Below are 17647 nucleotides of genomic sequence, written 5' to 3'. Positions count from 1 at the left end.
TCACCACCTGCATGTACTGGACTGGTACAGTAACGCAAGTCTGTCTCTCTCATCATGCCGGGTGTCTGTTTTTCTCGGGTGCAAGTTGACTGCGTTGGCATTATGCCGGCTTGCAGAAGTTAACGTACCAATTTTGCTAAAGAAGAGAGAAGAAGAAGAATAAGACTGGCCTACTGTCATAGTCGACTCTAATGGAGTGAGTCCATAGTGCTCGTAGAATTGATTCCTTAAACTCCCAATAATGTTAGAGCAAGGATGAAGAAGTGGGAGGTTAGATAGATACTGGCCACAATAGTTATGTACTGCGCTTGGAAGTGGCTAGTTCTACTGTGACACAACTTTCTGCTGAATCATTTTGTGTTAATCTTAAAGAGCATTGGTTACAGACTATGTCTTTTTCTTTCTTCATATAGATGCTCCTTCCAAACCAACATGGAAGGAGTTGGCTAGACGGGCCCGGCAACGGAGGCTGGCGGCCACTGTTGCTGAATATCGGCGGCTGGTGGCCCAGGAGGAGGAGGACACGCAGAGTACGTCTACAGCATCTACGGCGACACCTGCATCCTCCTCCGCGCTCCCTGGGTCAGCCAGCCAGCGCAGCAGGTCTCCAGCCGCATGGAGCCGGGGTACCGCAGCCACCCACCACCGCCGAGCAGCAAAGAACTCAGCTGCCCTCCACAGCAGTTACAAAAAAAGGATGCACCGCCTTTCCCTGAGGGTCTCCTACCTCGAGAAGGAGCTCCTCAACATCAAAACCCTGCTCGAGACCCTCTGCAAGGAGCATGCCTACCTGGCCTGGAAAGTCAACAGCAGCAGCCAGCAGTAGGAGGAGACTGTCCCTTACCCCTTTTTTAAAGACTTCTGGGGGTTGGGAATTGGGAATTGGGTTTTTTGGACTTTTCACGGACATTCGTTGGGGTTAGGGAGTGGGGGCGGGTCGGGTCTTTGCTGAGATTATTTTTGTTAGCGATATAAATAAACTTTAGGTTTAAAGCATTTTATTGAGTCATTCACAAATGAAAAGAAAGAAAACAGTTGCCACAAAGAAGCAGTGCATAAGATACAATCCTATAGTAGCGCACCAGTGCGTAAGAGCTCTGCATAACGTAACATTCGTCCAGATGTGATGATTGGTGCGTATGCTACAACAAAATACTTCAAAATGAGCAAACCCCCCCACTCCTTCCCAATCCCACAAGACCCCCCCACCTCCCCCATCCAGTGCCACGGCCCATCGCCCACCCCAATCCCCCAAGACCGCCCCCCTTCCTCAGGTGCTCATAATCCTAGACATGCTGGTCATCTGAATCCACTAGTGTAGTCAATCTCAACAAGCGGAGATATCTGGGGTACGTAAGTTCTGTAAATTCCCTTACAAGCAATTAGTGAAATGGTTGCCACAGGTCATTAAACTGCTCCACCTCTCCCGCCACCATAAGCGACAATTTTTCCATGCCCAGGACATGCCATAATCTATGCAACCAACCTGTTGTGGAGGGGAGTGTGGTGGTGCGCCAGTGAATAAGTATATTTTGCACGACAGAGCCCAGTGCTATCGCAATTTGTCTCCTTCTACGAGACCTCAGAGGATACATCAGCCCGTTGGGTAAGCCCAACAGTATGTATGCTGGGAAGCGGGGTAATTCAATATTGAAGTTGGAGTCGATCTCATCCAGGACCTCCTTCCAGTAGGGGGACAGTAATGGGCAGTCCCATAGAACATGAGTGAGGGTGCCTATCTGCCTGCAGGCGCGCCAGCAAGTGTTGTCGATGTTGCGATTAATCTCATGCAATTTCTGTGGTGTGTAGTACCAGTATGTGGACACTTTAGTGAATGTTTCTGTAAGCCCAGTGTGGTATGCGGAGTGGCGAGCACAATAAGCGATGTGGTCCCAATCCGTGTGACTGAAGGATCTCCCCAGCTCTCGTTCCCAGCGTTCCCTACCAGGGTTATAGAGATCAAAGGAGGAAGGCTGCAAGAATTTATACAGATCTGAGATAAGTTTTGCATCTGAGGTGCGTGTTACAAGCCATTTCTCATAGGGGAGGAGCTTCCGATCTGCCGACTCACGCACCTGTGGCTGCAGTGCCCAATGGCGCACCTGCAGGTAGCGCAACCGTTCCGTTTCAGGCAATTGGTATTCTTTCCTAAGGTCCGGAAATGGAATAACGCCGTCCTGACTATATACGTGAAATAGCGCTCTGCATCCTGCAGCTCGCCAGCGCACAAAGGCTCCTGGTTCCATCCCGGGATGGAAGTCCGGGTTGTCAATCAGTGGTGTGAACGGTGAGGGGAAGGTGGTGAGTGTGTGCATCGCGTTCGTGGCGTCCCACACTCTCATCGGAACCTGCGTGATGAAAGATGCATATAGGTTGGGCGGGCGATGCACTCTAAGTAAAAAGGGCACCTCTTGCAGAGTCCGGCCCACCATCGCCTGGTCCTGAAAAAGCCAGTGTTTGTCGGACTCCCACTTGCTCCACTCCACTAGGTACCGTAATTGAGCTGCCTGAAAATATTTGCGTAAGTCCGGTACCCCCAGTCCTCCCGCCTCAGGTGCCAGTGTAGTCAGGGCCCTTTTAAGCCGGGGCTTGCGACCCTGCCATATAAAACGTGCAATGTCCGCCTGAATCTGCTGGAGCCATCCTTCCGGGTGCTGCAGCGGTAGGGCTCGGAATAGGTATAGCGCCTGCGGCAGGATGGTCATCTTCACCGCGGCAATTCTGCCCAGCCAAGACAAGGTGCCTTGCTCCAGCGGCCCAGTTCTTCCTTTATTTTCGTACCTAGGGCGGTGTAATTAGCGGTCACCATAGCGGGCAATGTGGGTGCCAGGAGTATGCCCAGATAGAGCACCAGATCTCTAGGCCAGTGCATGGGAAACTGGCCCTGCAAGTCAGTTCTAGTGGCAACAGTCAGCGAAACGTCAAGGCCCGCTGACTTCCCCATATTCATCTTGAACGGCAGCAAAAGCCTCTAGTTCTTCCATGCATGCTGGGAGTGCCCTCTCTGGATCATAGTGTCAATATGATGTTATCTGCATAGAGACTAATGGTATCGGTATACTCCCCTATCTTTATTCCCAGCGCATTCGGGTTTTGGCGTATCCTCTGGGCGAGGGGCTCCATATAAAGTGCGAATAGGAGCGGGGACAGTGGACATCCCGGCCTGGTTCCCCTTTCTATCGCGAACTGTCGGGAGCTGCACCCGTTAACTCGCACCACTGCCGATGGGAACTTATAGCAACTGAACATTAGAGTGCGAAATTTCTCACTGATACCCGATTTCGATAGGACCATCTCCAGATATGGCCAATGCACCCGGTCAAAGGCCTTCACCGCATCAACTGCAAGCAGCATCCTCTCCCCGGGTATCCAGGAGGCTTTCTCTAGTATATGGACCACCCTCTTGGTGTTATCCACCGTTTGCCTCCCGGGGACGAATCCGGCCTGATCCGGGTCTACCAATCCCAGGAGATGCAGCGCCAAACGGGTCGCCAGGATCCCAGTATACAACTTGAGATCTATATTCAAGAGAGAGATCGGTCTGTAGGAACTACATTGCATCCGAGCCTTCCCCGGTTTAGGAATGACCTAAACAGTTGCTCGAAGTAGATCGGGGGGATGGCTCCAGGAGTGGAGAAGGAATTAAAGAGGCGCGTGAGGATCGGGGCTAGTGCCAGGCAGAACGTTTTATAAAAGAGTGATGTGTAACCGTCCGGGCCCGGGGCCTTCCCATGTTTAAGCCTAGAAATGGCTGTAATCACCTCCTCGACTCGAATGTCCCGTTTGAGGTATTCCGCCTGTTCCGGAGCGATGATTTATAACGGCAGCCTATGCCGTGGGGATTGCACCGTTGCCTTAACAGCGGACACGGAGCTGAGAACATGCCCAGCACAACTGTGAGGCTACAACACCGAGGATTGATACTCTCCTTACCTTGGAGCCCATTTGAGGGCAAGTAAAGACTGAGATCGCTGTACTGGAGAAATACATCTCCCAGAAGGCCACACGCCTAGGATTCTGTAATATAGCCTATCAGGAGGCGAGAGACTGATCACGTTAGCCAATGTAAAGGTGTTTCTAATAAATAGATGCGTGATACTAAGCAGTGTATTTTTGTGCCACAAGCCCATGAAGAAGGAACCACTTTCCGAAACGCGTCGGCATGGCAGTCCAGGTGTAATGGAGGGCGGGATGTTAATTGTTGCCTGCGTGCATCCCCGACCCTTGGGTACTCGGAGCGATGATTTATAACGGCAGCCTACGCCGTGGGGATTGCACCGTCGCCTTAACAGCGGACATGGAGCTGAGAACATGCCCAGCACAACTGTGAGGCTACAACACCGAGGATTGATACTCTCCTTACCTTGGAGCCCATTTGAGGGCAAGTAAAGACTGAGATCGCTGTACTGGAGAAATACATCTCCCAGAAGGCCACACGCCTAGGATTCTGTAATATAGCCTATCAGGAGGCGAGAGACTGATCACGTTAGCCAATGTAAAGGTGTTTCTAATAAATAGAAGCGTGATACTAAGCAGCGTATTTTTGTGCCACAAGCCCATGAAGAAGGAACCACTTTCCAAAACGCATCGGCATGGCAGTCCAGGTGTAATGTAGGGCAGGATGTTAATTGTTGCCTGCGTGCATCCCCGACCCTTGGGTACATGGAGCGATGATTTATAACGGCAGCCTAAGCCGTGGGGATTACACCGTCGCCTTAACAGCGGACACGGAGCTGAGAATATTCCCAGCACAACTGTGAGGCTACAACACCGAGGATTGATACTCTCCTTACCTTGGAGCCCATTTGAGGGCAAGTAAAGACTGAGATCGCTGTAGTGGAGAAATACATCTCCCAGAAGGCCACACGCCTAGGACTCTGTAACATAGCCTATCAGGAGGCGAGAGACTGATCACGTTAGCCAATGTAAAGGTGTTTCTAATAAATAGAAGCGTGATACTAAGCAGCATATTTTTCTGCCACAAGCCCATGAAGAAGGAACCACCTTCCGAAACGCGTTGGCATGGCAGTCCAGGTGTAATGGAGGGCAGAATGTTAATTGTTGCCTGCGTGCATCCACGACCCTTGGGTACTCGGAGCGATGATTTATAACGGCAGCCTACGCCGTGGGGATTGCACCGTCGCCTTAACAGCGGACACGGAGCTGAGAACATGCCCAGCACAACTGTGAGGCTACAACACCGAGGATTGATACTCTCCTTACCTTGGAGCCCATTTGAGGGCAAGTAAAGACTAAGATCGCTGTACTGGAGAAATACATCTCCCAGAAGGCCACACGCCTAGGAGGTACACAGTCAAAATATCGAATTTTTAATTTCGACTTACACTTATATCGAGTTGCTAATATCGATGGGACAGAATATTGATGTCCAGAATATGGATGGCCAGAATATCGACCCTAAGGTAAGTAATATCGAAATTACTTATATCGATAGCATATATATCGATGTAAGTAATTTTGATTTACTAATATGTGTTAGAAATTTTAGTTAAGTATTTAAATTAATTGTTATAATATGTGTTTAATATGTTTCTATAAATAAAAAATATATACAAGTAAATAATATGTTTTACTACCAGAGCGGGTTGTGGGTTTTTAGGGGAATAGGGTGGGAAGTAATTTATTTGTAATTAAATAATTATTTTTTAATGATTAATTTATTTTGCAATTACATATTAATTGGCAATGAATTATTTTAATTGATTAATTGATTAATTAATTGATAACTTATGTATATTTTTAAGTAAATTATATGTTTTACTACTGGAGCGGGTTGTGGGTTTATTGGGGAATAGGGTGGGAAGTAATTTATTTGTAATTAAATAATTATTTTTTAATGATTAATTTATTTTGCAATTAAATATTTTAATTGATTAATTGATTAATTAATTGATAATTTATGTATATTTTTAAGTAAATTATATGTTTTACTACTGGAGCGGGTTGTGGGTTTATAGGGGAATAGGGTGGGAAGTAATTTATTTGTAATTAAATAATTATTTTTTAATGATTAATTTATTTTGCTATTAAATAATAATTGGCAATGAATTATTTTAATTGATTAATTGAATAATTAATTGATAATTTATGTATATTTTTAACTAAATTATATGTTTTACTACTGGAGCGGGTTGTGGGTTTATAGGGGAATAGGGTGGGAAGTAATTTATTTGTAATAATAATTAATTTTGGGTAAAGGGGTATTTTTAGGGTTCAGGGTCAGTTTTCAGTTTTTGGGTAAAGGGGTATTTTTAGGGTTCAGGGTCAGTTTTCAGTTTTTGAGTAAAGGGGTATTTTTAGGGTTTCGGGTCAGTTTTCAGTTTTTGGGTAAAGGGGTATTTATAGGGTTCAGGGTCAGTTTTCAGTTTTTGGGTAAAGGGGTATTTTTTGGGTTCAGGGTCAGTTTTCATTTTTTGGGTAAAGGGGTATTTTTAGGGTTCAGGGTCAGTTTTTAGTTTTTGGGTAAAGGGGTATTTTTAGGGTTCAGGGTCAGTTTTCAGTTTTTGGGTAAAGGGGTATTTTTAGCGTTCAGGGTCAGTTTTCAGTTTTTGGGTAAAGGGGTATTTTTAGGGTTCAGGGTCATTTTTCAGTTTTTGGGTAAAGGGGTATTTTTTGGGTTCAGGGTCAGTTTTCAGTTCTTGGGTAAAGGGGTATTTTTTGAGTTCAGGGTCAGTTTTCAGTTTTTGGGTAAAGGGGTATTTTTAGGGTTCAGGGTCAGTTTTAGGTTTTTGGGTAAAGGGGTATTTTTAAGGTTCAGGGTCAGTTTTCCCTACTGTTGCACACACTGGAGTGGGAATAGTAATTATTTTTAAGTAAGTATATATTATATATGAATTTTAAATATTATTTTTTTTATTAAATATGTATTATTATTTTTTTTACCATTATTACATATATTTAAATATGTTTAGGTAATTAATACGTATTATTTACAGTAGTTTTTATGTTATTTTAAATCCAAAAAAAATCCATATTTTTAACATCAATATTATTTTTTCGATATTTTGGTACTTACCATGTTGTACATAGGGCGTCGATATTTTTGCTATCGATATAATTACGCCGATATTTGTGTAGGTCGAAATTCTGTCTGTCGAAATTCTGTCATAGATTCCGCCTAGGACTCTGTAATATATCCTATCAGGAGGCGAGAGACTGATCACGTTAGCCAATGTAAAGGTGTTTCTAATAAATAGAAGCGTGATACTAAGCAGCGTATTTTTGTGCCACAAGCCCATAAAGAAGGAACCACTTTCCGAAACGCGTCGGCATGGCAGTCCAGGTGTAATGGAGGGCAGGATGTTAATTGTTGCCTGCGTGCATCCCCGACCCTTGGGTACTCGGAGCGATGATTTATAACGGCAGCGTATGCCGTGGGGATTGCACCGTCGCCTTAACAGTGGACACGGAGCTGAGAACATGCCCAGCACAACTGTGAGGCTACAACACCGAGGATTGATACTCTCCTTACCTTGGAGCCCATTTGAGGGCAAGTAAAGACTAAGATCGCTGTACTGGAGAAATACATCACCCAGAAGGCCACACACCTAGGACTCTGTAATATAGCCTATCAGGAGGCGAGAGACTGATCACGTTAGCCAATGTAAGGGTGTTTCTAATAAATAGAAGCGTGATACTAAGCAGCGTATTTTTGTGCCACAAGCCCATGAAGAAGGAACCACTTTCCGAAACGCGTCGGCATGGCAGTCCAGGTGTAATGGAGGGCAGGATGTTAATTGTTGCCTGCGTGTATCCCCCACCCTTGGGTACTCGGAGCGATGATATATATATATATATATATCTATATATATATATATATATATATATATATAGATATATATATATATATATATATATATATATATATATATATATCTATATATATATATATATATATATATATATATTACCTACTGGCGGTCGCCAGTAGGTATATATAGTTAGGATTTTTTCTCTATGGGACTTTTGAAAATTCTATGTCTAATAACTTTGGCGTTTGCGGACGGAATCAGCTGAAAGTTTCAGGAAAATGGCACATTTTGTTTCTGAGCAGCCCCTGAAAATTTGGGGGGTTGTCGTCAAGGGGGGGCCGAGAAAAAAGGGGGTCCCAAAACGTGTTTTTCCCATTCATTTTTCCATAGGGCGTTTGGCCTCACTTTTAGCTCGAACGGCGGAATGGATTTGCACAAAACTTGGCAAAATTGTAGGGACTGTTAGCCCGATGTGCCTTTGCTAGGTCTCAATATATGTGCTCCAGTGGATTTTGAGAAATTAACGTTATAAAAAACAGATATATCTGTGACAGTGTCCTGGTTAGCGCTCCGGTTCGCGTACTTTTCGTGTTACGAAACTTTGCGAAACGGAGCTGATTGGCTCTCCGGTGTCTGTCAACATTCTAAACAGTCCGGAACGGCCGCCATCTTGTCTCTCGGTAGGATCGAGAGACAAGAGGAGGAGAAAAACGAAGGGGGAATTTAATGAAAGGGGGCAAGGTAGACCCTTCTTGACCCCCTAGGAATGATGTTGGGGTTATAAAAGGGTCCCGTGGGGCAAATAAAAAAAATTTGATTTTTCGCGGTAGAAGCACTTTCCGGTTCGCGAACCGGGTAGCGAACCAGGTCGCGAAACGGGAATTCGCCATTTTGTGTTTCGTTTTAATTAAATTACAAGATGGAGGAAAAACAATGTGAGAAATGGGGAAAGGGGGTACGGGAGACGTATCCTGACCCCCTATGTTTTCTGAGGGTGGCTGAGGATGCTCATATATGTTGATACATGTCTTCCAGCGGCTGCGCGTGAGCGTTTTTTTTGCCGCGTGACGTCTGTTAACGTTCGATTCGAAGGAAATCAGGAAGTGTTGACCGTCATTTTGACACTGCGAGTAAATATATTGTTAAAAATAATTGTTATAAATTAATCTGTATTGATAAACATTGTCTGCGCCATCTTGCCTTTTTTCCAATGCCACACTTTTGTCGTGCACGGCAGCCATTTTAGATGCCTTGACCAGACCCACTCTCTGCCCGCCGCCGATCCTCAGCAAGGCTCCCCACCCTCGCAAGCATCTCCCCCACGCACTGGTCACCCCCGCTCTCTCTCTCATGCATGGGCCATAAACCTCCCCCATCTGCGCTGCTCTTCCCTGAGAATCACACCCTGTGCCCGCTCGACACCTCCCTTTCACCCTATTCACTACCGCACGCTCTGACACTCCTCTTCCTCTGTGTCTGATTGTGCAGGCCGTTCCCTGGCTATAACCTAGACCTGCGGATGTAGTTTATGGCCCCAACTGTAAAGAATCACCCCTCTTCAAAGGAGTTACAGTAGATCAAGGCCCTCACCCCATGAGATCCGTCACACCACACACGTTCCTACTATCCTGAATTGTGATTGGGGAGGGGATTCTCACTGTGAGGGTGTGTGGGACCGAGCCTGAAGCGGAAGATTCCAGGGATGCCTTTTTGTACATCAAAGTCTTCACAATTATGTGTCACATTAAAAAGATATAGCACTCCAACAAAGTAGTAGGATTATAACACTTTAATAACTTATAAATATATACAACGCTCCAACAAAGTAAACACGTTAAAAAAAAAATTTTTTTAAACAAAGCAACAATGGGCTGCATTGGTCTGTCTTTTAGTCGGCAAAATCCGTCTGCCTGTGAGGTGGCGTCAGTAGCGGTCCATTGTGCGCCTGGATCCGCACGGCACCCTGGGGATGTTCAGTAAGTTGCCGCACTGGTCTTGGCATCCTACAATGCTGCGCCGAAAAACGGCGTGGGGAGCCCCGGGGGGTAGGGGGGGCGGCGCGAACGGGCCTCCCCCGCCTCCCCAGGTGGAGGCTCCTCTGCTGCAGTGGGGTGCCCATTTAGCGTTTCAGTCGCCATTCAGCTGTTTACCGCCCGCTTTTGCTGCACTGTGCCTCATCCGCCATTCAGCTGAGTTGCGCCCGCTCTCGCAGCTACAGCGTCTCGCCCACCATCCAATTGAATTGCACCCGTTCTTGCGGCTACAGCGTCTCGCCCACCATCCAGTTGAATTGCGCCCACTCTTGCGGTGCAGAGATAGGCGGCTGCCCCAGGACTCCTAAAATGGCGGCCGGCTCTTCGGACTTGGGCCTGGTCCACTAAAATGGCCCTGGGACACATTTGAACTCGGACATTTGCCTGCTAGGGCTTGGGCCCTATTCTCGAAAGCGTCTCCTCAGCCTTGAAGGTTCTACAAAAGACATCGGGCCCCCGACTCCCGCAGGCTTCCGGTGGGGAGCGGCTGCCATGATTGCTTGCGGAATGGCCACGACGGAGCTACAAGATGGTGGTGCTCTCATGCTGACGCCAGCTTCAGTCTGAAACATCCAGAAACACTGTAGACTATCAATTCGATGACTTCCGGTGGAGCCCCAACGTGACCCGGTAGGGAAGAACTTGCCCTCCCCTCTTTTGACTGATGGTTCTTGTTGCGTGTCCCCTCTGTTGTCATCTAATGGAACCTTTTTGGATTGCTGAGTGAGAAAAAAAAAGGTGGGGCTTTCATCATTTGGGAAAAAAAAATGTTTCAATCCAATGAAAAGTGTTATTTTTAGGTCATATGATCAAGCATTTCATCATTAGGAAACCAAAAGTAAAATGAACCAATGAAAAGTTTTATAAACAAGTCACATGACCTGTTATGCGGCTTTGGGCTATAAAAAGCCTACAAAATCTGTTGGCCTGTGAGGCGGAGTCAGTAGCGGACCGATGTGCGAATAGGCCGAAGGCAGCACAACGCGCCGAGATCCGGATGGCACCGAGGTGGTGTCCAGCAAGTTGCCGCACTGGTGTGGCCATCCTACAATGCTGCGCCGAAAGACGGTGTGGGGTGCCCGGGGGGGGGGAGGCGGTGCAAACTGGCCTCTCCCGCCTCCCCAGGTGGAGGCAACTCATCTGCAGTACGGCGCCTCTTACCGTTTCACTCGCCGTCCAGCAGAGTTGCGCCCGCACTTGCTGCTACAGTAGGCCAAAGGTAGCACAACGTGCCGAGATCCGGATGGAACCGAGGTGGTGTCCAGCAAGTTTCACTGGTGTGGCCATCCTACAATGCTGCGCCGAAAGACGGCGTGGGGTGCCCGGGGGGGGAGGCGGCGCAAACGGGCCTCTCCCGCCTCCCCAGGTGGAGGCATCTCATTTATCCATCCCGTGGCAATAATAGAAAAGCCACTTTAGAATGTTATTCGGTATTCTAATTGTACTTCACATTCAATTTGGTAACTCATGTATTTGCACTGATATTTAAACCAAGTATTTATACTGAAATTTAGATCTACAGCTGCTATCCCCTCCCTTGCCCTTTGCGAGCACATGGCACTTTACAACAATATTATTACGTGGTTATCTCAATTAGCACCGGGGCTCCGGTTGGTAATTACCAGGTTCACCTTTGGTCACTCTATTATAAGAATAAAAATACTTTCTATTAAAACCGCAACATGAATAAGGTAAGTAAACAAAAAGAATATTTTGTCATCAGTAACTGATGAGAATCAATGCAGTGCGCTGCTTTTAAACACAAAACAATTTTGTTTTGGGTTTGTAAGAGAAAATTTCTTTTGTTCTATGCACTTGCACTTTAGTATTTTACAGGAATTTGGCAAAGTTTGGATTTGATGTTTAATTATTTGAACATCCTGTACAAATGATTATATCCTAACGATGATGTGGTGTTTTTTTAAAGGGTAAACACTGGTAGTTCTAGTGGACTACAAAACTCTTTTATGTCTATGCTAGTTCAGGCTGGTGACATGTGACCTTGCCTAGGTGATTACTTAAGCCAATTCCTGCCTGTGTACTGTGTCATGTGATCAAGCGCTCTGTGAAGCGCGAAACGCATCATGGCGATTTTTTGAAACCCAGCACAAAATAAAGATTTAACTTTTGCACCGATTTTGGGCCCGTATCTGTTTCTGCAAGTTGGGAAAACTTTGCGCAAGGGATTCAGATATCCTTGGAATATATATATATATGGTAAAGGCATATTGGTAGTAAATGTTTGCGGGATAATGGTATTTCGTTGTTTTGGTTTTGCGTTATCAAAAATGCAGACTAATGGTATGCAGGATGTTATCCAGCGGGATAACGTCATATATTCGTGTCAATATCCTGCTTTTTAAACACTGTTTTATTTTATATATTGTAATGGTTTTAATTAACTAAACAATAAAGAATTTACTTACTTACTACTATCCAAGAATGTCCAACTACACAGCGCTTCTAAGCTTGCAGCCCCCAACCTTGCGTCCTTTCTTAAAAGCATGCCAACTCCCACAATACGACTAACATTCACATAGCTTTCTAACATCAGTTATCTACTTCTCAATAACATGCACTCCTACACAATGTGAGGTGCACACCGCATGCCCTTACTGTTTCAAACAGAGTAACTTCCTGTGGCAATGTCTATTCCCACCCACACAAACTAACCCCCAAACTTCAACTTGACCTTCAATTCTTAGTTTGAAAACAGATTTCAAGAAACAAACCAAACTAGAGGTGCTTTTGTTCAGGACAGTGGTCTGCCTCACTTCTGCGAAAGAAATGTATCGACTGCAGATACACAAATTTCAAGTAAAATACCCTCCCTTTTAAATATGAACCGCCCATTACACTTTGTGATTTGTTACACAATTTACAACACATGTCACACTCAAGGTCTGGCACACTTTTTTAACACGCTCTCCTACAGCCTTATAACACGCTTTCAAACTGTTCTTCTTTTTATAGCTGACTATATTCATTCGATCATCTCTGGAATAACAGGAACAGTGCCCACAATTCTCGCTCTCTTTGCAGCCATCCTACTACTAATTCTATTTCTAGAAATGGCAACGCTCTCTGTAGTAACAACTATGTCCGACAGAATATGCCTCTACGCCAAGCTACATCAATAGTGTAAAGAAGCGGAAAAACTTTTCAGCTACCTGCCTCTATCGATTATCGGAGCCAGCTACAACATACCATTTATCTACACTTATGCAATATGCCTACAACCATTGTTTAATTGCAAAACTTGCCCATTTGACTGGCGAATGGATGTATGCCTTGCCAACATCCCAACAATCGCTCCCGATATCCAGCAGGTAATGCAATATCTTGAAAACCATGAACGGGATTGTTCTGGCAGTGGAGCAATGTCAAACGCAATTCAAAAAGGAATTGTAGCGTAATGGGATTTCTGCGCAGCCACAAAAGATCTCCTGCAACATGTGACCTTTCACAACATCGCAGATTGCCTGCCAATTCAAATTGCCGCTCCAACATTCGAGGAACATTACTGTCCCTTCGAAGATATGAATTGGATCGCTTCGCTTTTCTCAGACGATGACAACAATAGCCTCTTGGAACATTATGCATCTGAAGCTGCTGAAGAACTTCTGTACTGGAATCTCCAAGACTTGTAAGAAACTCACGTTATTCTTGAATGGATTTTTTTTCCATCTTTTTTTACTTTTTCCTTTACATTTTTATAACACACTTCAATACTACTACTTTCATATAACAACTTTCTAAGTATACTCAGACATCTGAAATCTATCTTCATCATTACCCTTTACGTCTCCACTTTAACCAGGGATCGTTTATGTATGGCTTATGCAAATTCACTATTTACTTCCTAAATTAGCCTAAACCCAACACACATTTTGAAACCACATCTATTGTTTGTGCCTCCCTGTTATTCACAAAGCCCGTTCACACACATTTACTCAAAGTCAATATCTGCACGTCTGCACAGAACCTCACAATACAAATTAAAAAAGACAACTTTGTTTAGGAACTGGTTGGCACAGTTTAGTACCTTTATTTTCATTATACAATTTATTCCTCCATGTCTAATAGCTATTGTGTAGGTCACAAAGAACTCTAACATATAATGTGCTATTCACTGATGCAGGAGCTTTGATTTGACTACAGCAGAAGAGGTTGGAGTTTGTCTCAGCTTGATTCCTTAGCTCTCTACACAAGATTGTTTTTTCGAAACAGCTGAAGACAATAATGTATAGTTTGACTACAAATGTACTGAATGTGCTTCTCAGAAGCGCAATGTTTGTATTCATCCTCAAAGTTCTAATCTGGGTAGAACTAGTACCAATTCTGAGACGTACTTCATTGAATCTACTGTACAACAGATTACTGACTATTCTGCTGTTCATAATTTTGTGTTACAAAAAAGCACTGCCAAGTTACCTAAAAAGTTTGTCGATTACATTTTGCAATTTATTTTTATTTATTGTTTTCTTAACGGATACATGTGGTAATCGTATCCTACCTTTATTTTCCCTTTAGAATGTAGAGTCATTCAAGTGTAATAGCTATTCACTGATGCAGGAGCTTACGTTTGAATACAACAGAAGTGCTTCAACTTTGCATCAGTTGGATGCCCTAGCTCTTGCACCAATGGGTCCAAATATGGCACTTAAATAAAGACACTTTCTATATAATTACCAAACTCCATGCCTTTATTACACACACCCACTTTCTAAGACACACCTCATTTCATAATTTTTCTTCTGTGGCATTGTAACATTCTACATTATATTCTCCATGATTATTTCTTTATTCCTGCTTCCTAAAACACTTCATTCGAGTCTACAGACCGGTAGGGGTGACTAGTTCGCTTCCCACTCCCTGTATAGTATAAATGCAGATTAACAACACTTACACAGGTATGCCACAGAGGCCAGTATCCTACAGCACCCACAGCGCATCACTTTACAACAATAAACTCATGACTTGCACTCACAGTTTCAGCCCGACTCTACAGACCGGTACCAGTGAGTACTTTGCTTCCCACTCTCGCTATACTCTAAAACGCATACTAACACCACCTGCACACATATGCTACAACAGCCAGTATGCTACACCTCCCAGAGCACATCAGTTTACAGCACACAGCTCATGGTTTCATACTGAGCTTAACAGTACCTCACCTCTGCACCATTTCACTTTAGACAAAACAGCAATTTCACACCGGTAATGTTAAATACTTTGGTTCTACCAATATGCTACAAACCACTACGCTCACAGTTCAGGCATAAGCTTTCATCGCCAGGTGTACCGGCACCTCACTTCACCACCATCTCCCAGTAGGCAAAATAGCACTTTCACGCCGGTAGGAGTAAATACTTCACTTCTGCCAGTATTCTACAGCGCCCATAGCACATCAGTTTACAGTACTCAGCTCCAAATTTAAGCACACGCTTTCATCCCCGAATTTACCGATACCGCACCTCAACACCATCTCACTCTAGGCAAAACAGCTCTTTCACAACGGTAAGGGTAAATTCTTCGCTTCTGCCAAGTTTACCAGGCCCTCACCCCTGCACCATCTCACAGTGGGCAAACAGCACTTTCACACCAGTAGGGGTAAATAGTTTGCTTTGGCTAGTATGCTACTGTGCCCACAGCACATCAGTTTACAGCACTCAGCTCACAATTTCAGCACACGCTTTCATCCCCAACTTTACCGATACCTCACCACAACACCATCTCACTCTAGGCAAAACAGCACTTTCACACTGGTAAGAGTAAATACTTCGCTTCTGCCAGGATGCTACAGAGCACTCAGCTCACAGTTTAGGCACACTTTTTTATCGCCGAGTTCACAATCCCTCACCTCTGCACCATCTAAAAGTGGGTAAAACAGCACTTTCACACTGGTAGGGGTATTCTACAGTGCCCAGAGCACATCAGTTTACAGCAGTCAGCTCACGGTTTACAAGCAAGCTTTCATCCCGGAGTGTACTGGCACCTCACCTCAGCACGATCTCAAAACAGCACTTTCATACCGGTAGGGGTGAATACTTCGCTTCACACTCCCTCTACAGCACACCCTAACCACCCTACAGACCTCACAGCTCTCCTACCCTCCTCTTTCCCACTTTTGACTGCCCTTTCTCCCCTCACTTGCTTCAACGGAATGACAAAATGGTGGCCAACACTTCCTAGTTGCAACCGCTTGCACCGCTTGCAGCCAATCAGCAGTAAGCTTGTGCACGTAACGCCTCAGCCAATCAGATGGCAGAAATCCGAAATATCAATATCTGTAAATGTCGATATTTCTCAAAAACTACTGAATGGATTTACAACAAATAAACAAAAGCATGGGAAGACATGGCTTGGCAGTTCGGGCTGGACTGTTCTCATGAGGCACAGGGTCAGACTGATTTGCATATAGCCATGTCTGAACTGGGGTGGCAGAGTGGGCTGAAGACGGCTGGAATGTCAGAAACCGGTCCTCAGAAGCTTGTTTCCGGTCCAGTGAAGGCATGGCTTGGCAGTTCGTGCTGGACTGTTCCCATGAGGCATAGGGTCAGTCTGATTTGCATATTGCCATGTCTGAATTGGGGTGGCAGAGTGGGCTAAAGAATGGTGATGGATTAAACCCAGATCTTTTGACTTGGTGTGAGTGTTTGATTGGTTCAGATGCTCCGTCCATTACCACCCCCATTTGTACCGGTTTTGGCCGCCATAAGTGTGGCAGGGTATGCTCAGACATGAGTTTCTTGCTCTCTTTGCCACTGGACTCAAGCAAGCCGGGCTGAAGATGGCTGGAATGCCAGAAACCGGTCCTCGGAAGCTTGTTCCGGTCCAGGGAAGGCATGGCTTGGCAGTTCGGGCTGGACTGTTCCCATGAGGCACAGGGTCAGACTGATTTGCATATTGCCATGTCTGAATTGGGGTGGCAGAGTGGGCTAAAGAACGGTGATGGATTAAACCCAGATCTTTTGACTGGGTGTGAGTGTTTGATTGGTTCAGATGCTCCGTCCATTACCACCCCCTTTTGTACCGCTTTTGGCCACCATAAGTGTGGCAGGGTATGCTCAGACGTGAGTCCCTTGCTCACTTTGCCACTGGATTCAAGCAAGCCGGGCTGAAGACGGCTGGAATGCCAGAAACCGGTCCTCGGAAGCTTGTTTCCGGTCCAGGGAAGGAATGGCTTGGCAGTTCGGGCTGGACTGTTCCCATGAGGCACAGGGTCAGACTGATTTGCATATTGCCATGTCTGAACTGGGGTGGCAGAGTGGGCTAAAGAACGGTGATGGATTAAAACCCAGATCTTTTGACTGGGTTTTAGTGTTTGATTGGTTCAGATGCTCCGTCCATTACCACCCCCTTTTGTACCACTGAGGTTATATGGCAGCACTACAAGTCACATAATGCTTAGAGGCCTGTAAGGGCAGAGCTAATTTTCAATGAAATGGTAACTGCCTTTTTGTGTCTCATCCGGTTTTGCTGGTGAACAAGGGCGCAAGCCAGATATGCGTACAGCTGAGAAAGCAGGCGTCCGCGACTGTCCCACCCACTGAATTCTCTACGTAGGAATTATAACTCCCCTGTGCACCCCCTTCTAAGTGGTGCAAACTCGTTGGATGGATAATTTGCAGCCTGACCAGTCGCAGAGAGGGCCAGCTGCTGCAGCGGTTCCAGAAACAATGATGGCATAGTATCTGTGACTGGCGAGGCACCGCGTTGAGACAATAATATTGGCAGCAGTATGGCAACAGACTGATGCCATCTCACTGGGGTTTTAACTATTTTGATCATTGACGGGAAAGGACATAAAGTTCACTGAGGTAATACTGCAGCATTACA

The sequence above is a fragment of the Lissotriton vulgaris genome, chromosome 1_1 (assembly GCF_964263255.1).
Source record: "Lissotriton vulgaris chromosome 1_1, aLisVul1.2, whole genome shotgun sequence".
In the NCBI taxonomy this organism is placed as follows: Eukaryota; Metazoa; Chordata; class Amphibia; order Caudata; family Salamandridae; genus Lissotriton; species Lissotriton vulgaris.
This window is presented reverse-complemented; position numbering follows the sequence as displayed.